Source organism: Bison bison, unplaced genomic scaffold (genome assembly GCF_000754665.1).
Source record: "Bison bison bison isolate TAMUID 2011002044 unplaced genomic scaffold, Bison_UMD1.0 scf7180017864289, whole genome shotgun sequence".
Lineage (NCBI taxonomy): Eukaryota > Metazoa > Chordata > Mammalia > Artiodactyla > Bovidae > Bison > Bison bison.
The window spans coordinates 19,368,476-19,376,923 of NW_011494861.1; the positions used below are offsets into that span (position 1 = coordinate 19,368,476).

At 44.7% G+C, this 8,448-nt stretch overlaps 1 long non-coding RNA gene across 1 annotated transcript; it reads left to right on the forward strand.

Moving 5' to 3' along the window:
* Nucleotides 1-4: 4 nt before the first annotated feature.
* LOC104996008 lies at nt 5-8,087 on the forward strand. The gene is made up of 3 exons (XR_826132.1): nt 5-105; nt 6,630-6,742; nt 7,867-8,087. It is a non-coding gene; the product is annotated as an uncharacterized LOC104996008 (long non-coding RNA).
* Nucleotides 8,088-8,448: the final 361 nt, after the last annotated feature.

The following is an 8,448-nucleotide window of genomic DNA, read 5'->3' on the forward strand; positions in this document are numbered from 1 at the left end:
AAAGGCGGGGGGCCCCGCTTCTACCTCATCAGGGCCACTCTGAAAGATGGGGCTTGGTTTCCAGCCTTCAGGGGGACACTAAAGCCACATTTGCTTCCAAGGAGGGTAAGTGAGGCCAGGAGGGGTGGTAGGGGCTGGAGGGGGAATTCAAGTATTCTGATGGATCTAGAAAGCTGGTAAATATCCCTGCTATGATGCAAAACACTTTCAGAGAAAACTCAGCAGGGCTCAGGAGGAAGCTTCTCACTGGTGCAATCCAGGAACTTTTGCACTTAGCCTGGCAAAGCAGTAGAGAGCATGGACTCTGAAACCAGACTAAATGTGTTCAGATCCCATCCCCGTTAACTAGCTGTGTGACCTTGGGCAATTGGGTACTCTCTCTGTGCCCCTCTGTTGGGAGGCTGAAATAAATCCACATTAAATAAATAGCACAGAGTAAATGCTCTCAAGAAAAGTATCTCTGTTTTCAGATGAAGATGATGGGGTGAAAGTTGGGTTACATAATTTGCCCAAGGTCATTCAGCTAGTAAGTTCTAGAGTTTAGGTTTGAAGAGTAGCAATAGGTATATCTAAAGATAAATTCACAGTTACAGCTATTGAGCAATGCTATGAAGAAAATGAGATGCTCACAGTGATCAGTGCACAGTGGAGGGCTCTCTTCGGAAGGGTGGTCATGGTTACCAAGCTGGGACTTGAAGCAAGAGAGCAATCGGTCACACAAAAAGCAAAGGGAGAAAATTCCAGGCAGAGAGAATGGCACAAGAAGAGACGCTGAAGAGGCAAAGAGAAGGTTGGAGTGACTGGAACAGGGTGATTAAGGAAGAAAGGAGAGTGGGAAGAGCAGGCAGGATTCAGATCATGGTAAGACCTCACAGTCCATTAAAAAGATCTCAGATCCAAATGCAACAGGACGATGCTAGAGGGTCTTAAAAGGAAAGGCAAAGCAATCTGAATGTTTCTATGTGTGAGCCTTGGATGAAAGCACAGAGACTCTTAAAAACAACTCCATAGTGTTTAGTGGCTTATACCAGGGACATGTCAAGCTTACTGTCAACTAGGGATGGGCCTTGTGATCAGTTCGGAATAAAAGCATCACTCACATCCCAGCCTGAACTTGATATAGGTAAAATTTGTGTGTGTTTTCCATCATCACCATCATTGTCATTGCTCTTGCCATCATTATCAAATCATAGGCAAAGGTCAAAGTGATCCTGTGTTAGTCATGACTCCATTCAGATTCCCAGACAGAGATCCCCCCATCCCCAGGATCACAGCCAACAGCACAGTGTTCCAGCCACAATCCACACACAAACACATAAAGAGACCCTGACTGTAAAGGCTAGAAACAGTGTAGGTATCAACAGCCCCAAGCACAGACAGAGGGATGAAGACAGAGCAATCATGGGAATTGTGTGTTATATACAACCATTTATCAAATTCCTTTTGCCTGCATCGTCAAAGAAGGACCATCAGCACCCACTGCCCCATTCCCTCTCTGTCTGAATGCTTGATGCATCACTACATAATCTTAGGGTATTTACCCGTTCATTCATACACCAAACATAACTAAATGAATCTGCTGTATCCCCTGTATCAGCTGTTAGGGAAATATTAAGACAAATAAAAAATCATCTCTGTCCTCACGGAGCTGAAGTCTCTCTACAGACAAGTAAAAAGGCAATAATGCAATGTGACTGGACTTCAAGTACCAGGGAGAACAAGGAGCTGAGGAAGCCCTTAGGATGGACACTAAACCCAGGGGCACGGAGGAGGAAGGTGGGGAGATGAAAGAGGGCGGGGCAGTGTATACAGGACCAGACCACTTCTGGGGCACACAGGGAACTGAAGGCACTCAGAGTGATTCAAGACCAACATCAAGGACTTCCCTGGTAGTCAAGTGGTTAAGACTCCATGCTTCCAACGCAGAGGGCGTGGGTTCAATCCCTGGTCAGGGAACTAAGATCCTACATGCTGCGTGGCAAAAACAGTCATCAAAATGGTGTTAAAGGGACACAGGGGGATACACATCAGGAAGAAGCTTAGGTTATGCTAAGAAATTAGGGACTTCTTCCAGATGCTATGAGAAGCCATTAAAGATTTTAAGGGAGTGCATGATGGTCATATTGCACTTTCTGTGTTCAGTGTGATGAGCAATGTAGAAGCGGGAGGGCTGGAGGCAGGAAAGCCAGGGAAGAGTCTACTCTTGTTCAGAGGATTAGCAGGGTGTACGCGAAGGCAGGAGCAAAGGGGTAGAAAGAAGGAGGGCTCTTAGGTAAGAGCAGGGTAGAATCCATAGGAGATTATGACCAAATGGATTTGGTGGGAAGACAGAAAGAGAAAGGTTGAAGTTTCCTTCCTTGTATGGGACAAGAGGCCATATGAAAAAGATCCCAGAAGCCAGTCTAGGGAGTCTGAACCTGACATAGACAGCTTCAGGAAGACACTAAATGATTTCAAGCAGAGGATAGACCATGGCTCTAGCTTAATATGATTAATATACCAACAGCTGTAAAGCAGGTTGGAGGAGAGACCCTGGCAGGTAGAAGATAAATATATGCATGCTCAGTCACTACATTGTGTCTGACTCTTTGTGACTCCATGGACTGCAGCCCGCCAGGCTCCTTTGTCCATGGGATTTCCCAGGCAAGAATACTGGAGTGTGTTGCCATTTCCTTCTTCAGGGGATCTCCCTAACCCAGGGATCAAACCTCCATCTCCTACATTGACAGTTGGGTTCTTTACCACTGAGCCATCTGAGAAGACAAATAAGAACTCTCTTATGATGGCTTACTAAGTGGGAAGAATTAAGGGTCTGAGCTAGGGATATAACCATGGTCACAAAAAATATGAAAAACAATGGGGTGTAGGGGGCTAACAAGCAAGTTTTTTGAAAGGAATGTGATCAAGAGAAGGGTTGAAGCACTCTTCACCTTCACAAGAAGGTCATCATCATGCTCAGGCTCAGTCATGTCCCTTTAATTTCTGAGACAGAGCAAAGCAGAGTGAGGCAGAGACCAGAGGTAACTTCCACGTGGACCAGAGCAAACGTAGTGAATCCATATTTGCCCTGATCTACTCAGTCACATCAGTAACTACGAAGATCCAGCTGAGAGTCAGTGCCCTACATTAAAAACCACATTGAGGGCAAGTACATAAGGCATGCATGTGTACTCAGTTGCTCAGTCTTTGACTCTCTGAGACCCCGGGGGTTTTGGCGCACCAGGCTGCTCTGTCCATGGAATTCTCCAGGCAAGAATACTGGAGTGGGCCACCATTTCCTCCTCCGGGGGAATCTTCCCAGTCCAGGGATGGCACCTGAGTCCCCTTCATTGGCAGGTGGATTCTTTACCACTGAGCCACCTGGGAAATCTAGATATATAAAGACATACATAAATATTCAGACTCTATTGCTAAGTGAAAAAGCAAGTTACAAAATGATGGGTACGATCATCCTGTTTGTTAGAAAAGTGTGTATGGACTGCACAGTCCACCAGCAGACTGTTCACAGTGGCCATCTCTCAGAAGGGGAATTTGAGTTGATATTTATGTTCTTCTAGATGCTTTTTTGTATTTTCTACAATGAACAAGCGTGACTTTTGTAATCAGAAACCCAGCAGAGTTTAAAATATATTTGTTAAGCTCATATAGCATGGCTGTCTCCCAAAATTGAAGAGAGGGACCTGTTTGCTAACTTGTTTTTTCCAGTACATTTATGGTTCTTGAGAAGCAGAATAGTGTAAATACTCCTGATGGGAAAAGCTGAGGATTCTATTTCAAACTTGCATGCTCCCCCCATGACCTAGGAGAGCTCTCACTGCTCACCAAAGGGTCTTCTCCAAATCTTTACCCCAATACGCAGGTTACTGACTTTAGGTCTCCCTCCCTGGAACTCCACACTGGGGCAGCAACACCCAGCAGGCTGCTGCTGCTGCTGCTGCTACTGCTAAGTCACTTAAGTCGTGTCTGACTCTGTGCGACCCCAGAGACGGCAGCCCACCAGGCCCCCCCGTCCCTGGGATTCTCCAAGCAAGAACACTGGAGTGAGTTGCCATTTCCTTCTCCAATGCATGAAAGTGAAAAGTGAAAGTGAAGTCACTCAGTCGTGTCCGACTCTTAGCAACCCCAGGGACTGTAAGCCCACCAGGCTCCTCCATCCATGGGATTTTCCAGGCAAGAGTACTGGAGTGGGGTGCCATTGCCTTCTCCGACCCAGCAGGCTATACATCCCTAAATCTTTCTTCCTTCCTTCCTCTCCAAACATATTACTGTTCCTTTTTATCTCTCCCCAAGACTCAACCCCAAATCTTCCAGTTCTGACAACCCAATCACCTCTCTTATTTCTGAATTTTCTTTCTCAAACTATTTAAAAACATATCAGTCCCAAATCTTGGTGCAAACAGCATGTGTGTATGCTTAGTTGCTTCAGTCGTGTCCAACTCTTTGGACCCCATGGACTGTAGCCCATCAGGCTCCTCTGTCCATGGGATTCTCCAGGCGAGAATACTGGAGTGGGTTGCCATTTCCTTCTCCAGGGGATCTTCCCTACTCAGGGATTGAACCCAAGTCTCTTACATCTCCTGCATTGGCAGGTGGGTTCTTTACCCCTAGTGCCAGCTGGGAAGCCCTGGGAACAGCGGCCGACTCAAATAAAAACACTCAGTTTTCTTTAAAGGGGAATGGAGGGCCAGAAGAATGTGAGCACATCAATCTAAACCTGCCAGGTTGCATATCCCCATCAGATGTCTTAAAGATCAAACAGAATACAGCACTTGGATGCCAGTCACAAGTCATTGCTTGCAGAGGACTTCCAAAGAAATGAAGGCTCAGTCCTTTTCAGTAGGATGAATTCTACCCGTTAGTGATGGAGGACAGTGATGTAGACACAAACAGGGATGAAAGGGGGAAATCCCTACTAGAAGTTCTGCTGCTCTGTGGAGGAATTTCCCAGGAACTCACGGGACTGGGGGTTCCTGGAGTTTCTCACATTCCTCTGAATAGCCAGCAGTAACGGTAATGCCCTTTCCCCTTTCCTCATCTAGTCAGACTCACTGGTCGCTTAAGAGGGGATGTTCCACATTCTTTATCCATTCATTTGTCAATGGACATTCAGGTTGCTTCCATGTCCTATTAATAGCTATTGTAAATAGTGTTGCAATGAACACTGGGGTACATGAGTATTTTTGAAGGATGGTTTTCTCAGAAGCTGCTGCATAGCACAGGGAGCTGAGCTCCATGCTCTGTGGTAACCTAGAGGATGGGTGGGAGGGGGGCTCAAGAGGGAGGGGATATATGTCTACATATGGCTGATTCGCTTCATTGCACAGCAGAAACTAACACAACACTGTAAAGTAATTATACTCCAATAAAGAAACAAAATGGTTTAAATGATAAAAAGAACGTTCTCTCTTCTTACTCTACCAGATCCTCAAAAGCAGGGCCACTTTATCCTGTGTCTCACCCAGAGGCTAGTCTTCAATTTTAGAGTTAATGAAATAAGACACAGAAAAGTTAAACACAGTGCCCAAGGTCACCCAGGTATTTTTCATTTTGGTTATTTTACTTATCATTCTTTATTCTACCTGATTTCCAGCTTGGCTCTGTGAATCTCAAGAGGAACTTCCTAAAACAAGTATTGACAAGATCATAGGAAAGTAGTACCAAATGTGACCATGTGTGCCATTTAGAAGAACCCCAAGCTTTCACAGATGAGAAAACTGAAGCTATTCGGCCAAGCTGCCATCCCCAGTTCCCAAGCGGTTGCGTAATATCCACCATTAAAATTCAGCCCGTACTTGATTGCTGGAAGTCAGGTGACAGGAGAAAGCTATTAGGTGATAAAAGACAAAAGGATATGTCGGAGTTCTGTGATAAACAGGGAAGAAGAAATTAAGAACTGGGGCAGGCCAAAAGAGCACAAGATGTGGGGACTGTGTTCTGCTGACACTCACAAGATCAAAAACCAACAGAAGGAAGTCCACTTGACAAGGTTGATAGAGGCTTGGCTTCCAGGCTACTCTCCCAGGCCCTGGCTGAATGTAGTCCAGATAACAAGCAGCGGGGAGACCCCAAGGAAAGCTTTACTCTCCAAGGAGTATGTGGTACAGCTAGAAAGTGAACTAGGTTTTAAAACATAAAAAGAAGGAAGAGAAATGTCTGACGTTTTGATTTCCAGTTTGGGGTTTTTCTAATTCCAGTCAGCCCAGGGCCACAACCCTGCACAAATCTAGGCCTCATTTCACCCATGCAACATGGTGGTCCTAACAAATGTGTGACCTTGAAGAGAATCCTTTCCATCTCTGATGCAGAATGAGAAGCCCCCAGGGCAGTGTCTATAAAGAGAGCACCAGTAGCAAGGGTGGAGAGTTGGAAAGGCCAGAGCTGCTGGCTGGGCAGACAGGGGTTTCTGTGACCACAGGCCCACTGGGACTCAGAAAAACAACTCTCATTTATTCACAGTAACATCCAGAAAGGTAGCCCAAATAATTTAAATCTGTGACTATAAAAAAAAAACCCACTGTAGCTAAAAGTCAGCCTCCCCATCCACCAGATCTTTCAAAAAGAGCTGCTAATAAAGAACAAAATTGAGTGGCTTAAGGTTTATTTCCTTTTACATTTCCTTTCTGGTCAAGGTGTTAATGAGGACGGAAGGCCCAAAGTGCACACAGAGAAGAGATGAAAATGGTCTGGAAAATATGAACTGTGTACTCACCCTTCAAACAAGGGAGGGATGATTCTAACATTGGTAAGTGGTAGACAGTCTTAGACAGTTCAAAGAGATTCCTTCCAGATGGCCATGAAGATTATAATGTAAACGAGGGGGGATGTGAAGTCTCAGTGGAGACCTGGCCTGGGAGTCGGTGGGACCTGGGGTAGGGCCCTGATTCCACCACCTCTCTGCATCTCAGTTGCTTCAACTATGAAGCAGTGTTAACATTATGGTTTAAAGTTCTAAAATCTTGGATAAAATTCTCCAAAATATCCAATATTGGGTCCTCTAAATAGAATTACAATACAATCAAACATATTTTTCTGGATCTTGTGATGATTAAATGAGAAAAGATCATGTAAATTTATGCTGTGCCAGGTAATATAAGCACTTAATATGCATTAAGTCATTTATTTCTATCAACGACTTTGCCAGGTAGGAAGTAATATAATCTCTATTTCACAGATAAGCATGTTGAGGCTTAGAGAAGTTAGTGGATATGACTAAAGTCACACGTATATCAACTGATGGAACTGGGACTTCAAACAGATCTGTTCAAGTTCAAAGTCTATGTTAGTAAGCTCTGTGCAACAGAGTCACTCCAATAATAGGTGTACAAGTTCCTGAAACATAATTGATTCTCAATAAATATCAATAATGCTTAGATTATCACCCAGCATGATAAAGTGTTTTAATATAGGTTTACTGAATGGAAAACTAAATGAGCACATAAACTATATGTCACATGAGGCTGTTACACTGAGATCCTAGACTTCCAGTGGCCAGTCAATCCTATGCTGCAGTAAATTCAATTACAGGGGGAACTTTAGGACAGTTGTCTTTTCAAAGAGCTGGGATCCAGAGTCTAAGAAATTGTGTCTATCCAAGGACAGAAGTATGGAAGAGTCTCCATAAGGCACAGCAACCACATTAGGCAAGAAAACTGGAGTGGGTTGCCAACTCCTTCTCCAGGGGATCTTCCCAACCCCAGAATCAAAGCCATGTCTCCTGTGTCTCCTGCATTGGCAGGTGGATTCTTTACCACTGAGCCACATGGGAAGCCCCCACTGCAGCACAGAAGCACCCATATTATACAGCTGACCTTTGAAAAATACAAACGTGAATTCACAGGTCTACTTATACCCCCTTTTTTTTTCCAGTGGGAAATACTACGTGATCCAGGTTCCATAATCCAGAGTTCGTTGAATCTGCATGTGCCAAGGAACCATGGATAAAAAGAGACGACTTTGAGTGACCTGCAGGTTTTCCACTGTGCAGAAGATCAGTGCCCCTAACCCCACATTGTTCAAGGGTCAACTGTACTTGGGGACTGAGACTCTGGTTTCAGTAAACCTTAAGAAGAATAAACAGACCAGGAAAGAAATTATCTTAATTTAATTTTACTTTTCTGCTCAGCTAATCCAAGAAAGACAGACAGAGAGAGGGGGAGGGAGGAAAGAAGGAAGCAGAGCTAGAATTCTGATGAGGAATTGCCCTGTGTTCCTTCCTGAAGTTCTTTTGACTCTACGCAGCCACACAAAAGAGAGCCTCTTCAGAACAGGGGTGATATTTAATTAGGCAGGATATGCACTTCATGCACCATGCAAGCAGAGAGAATCCTTTCAGAGCTATGATTATAAACTTCACCCCCCATCTCCCACCCCATAGCAATCCCAGCTAACAAACAGGAGAAAGGCTGTCTAAAAGGAAAGAAGCAGGCTTCTTGGCAGCAGACATCTGTG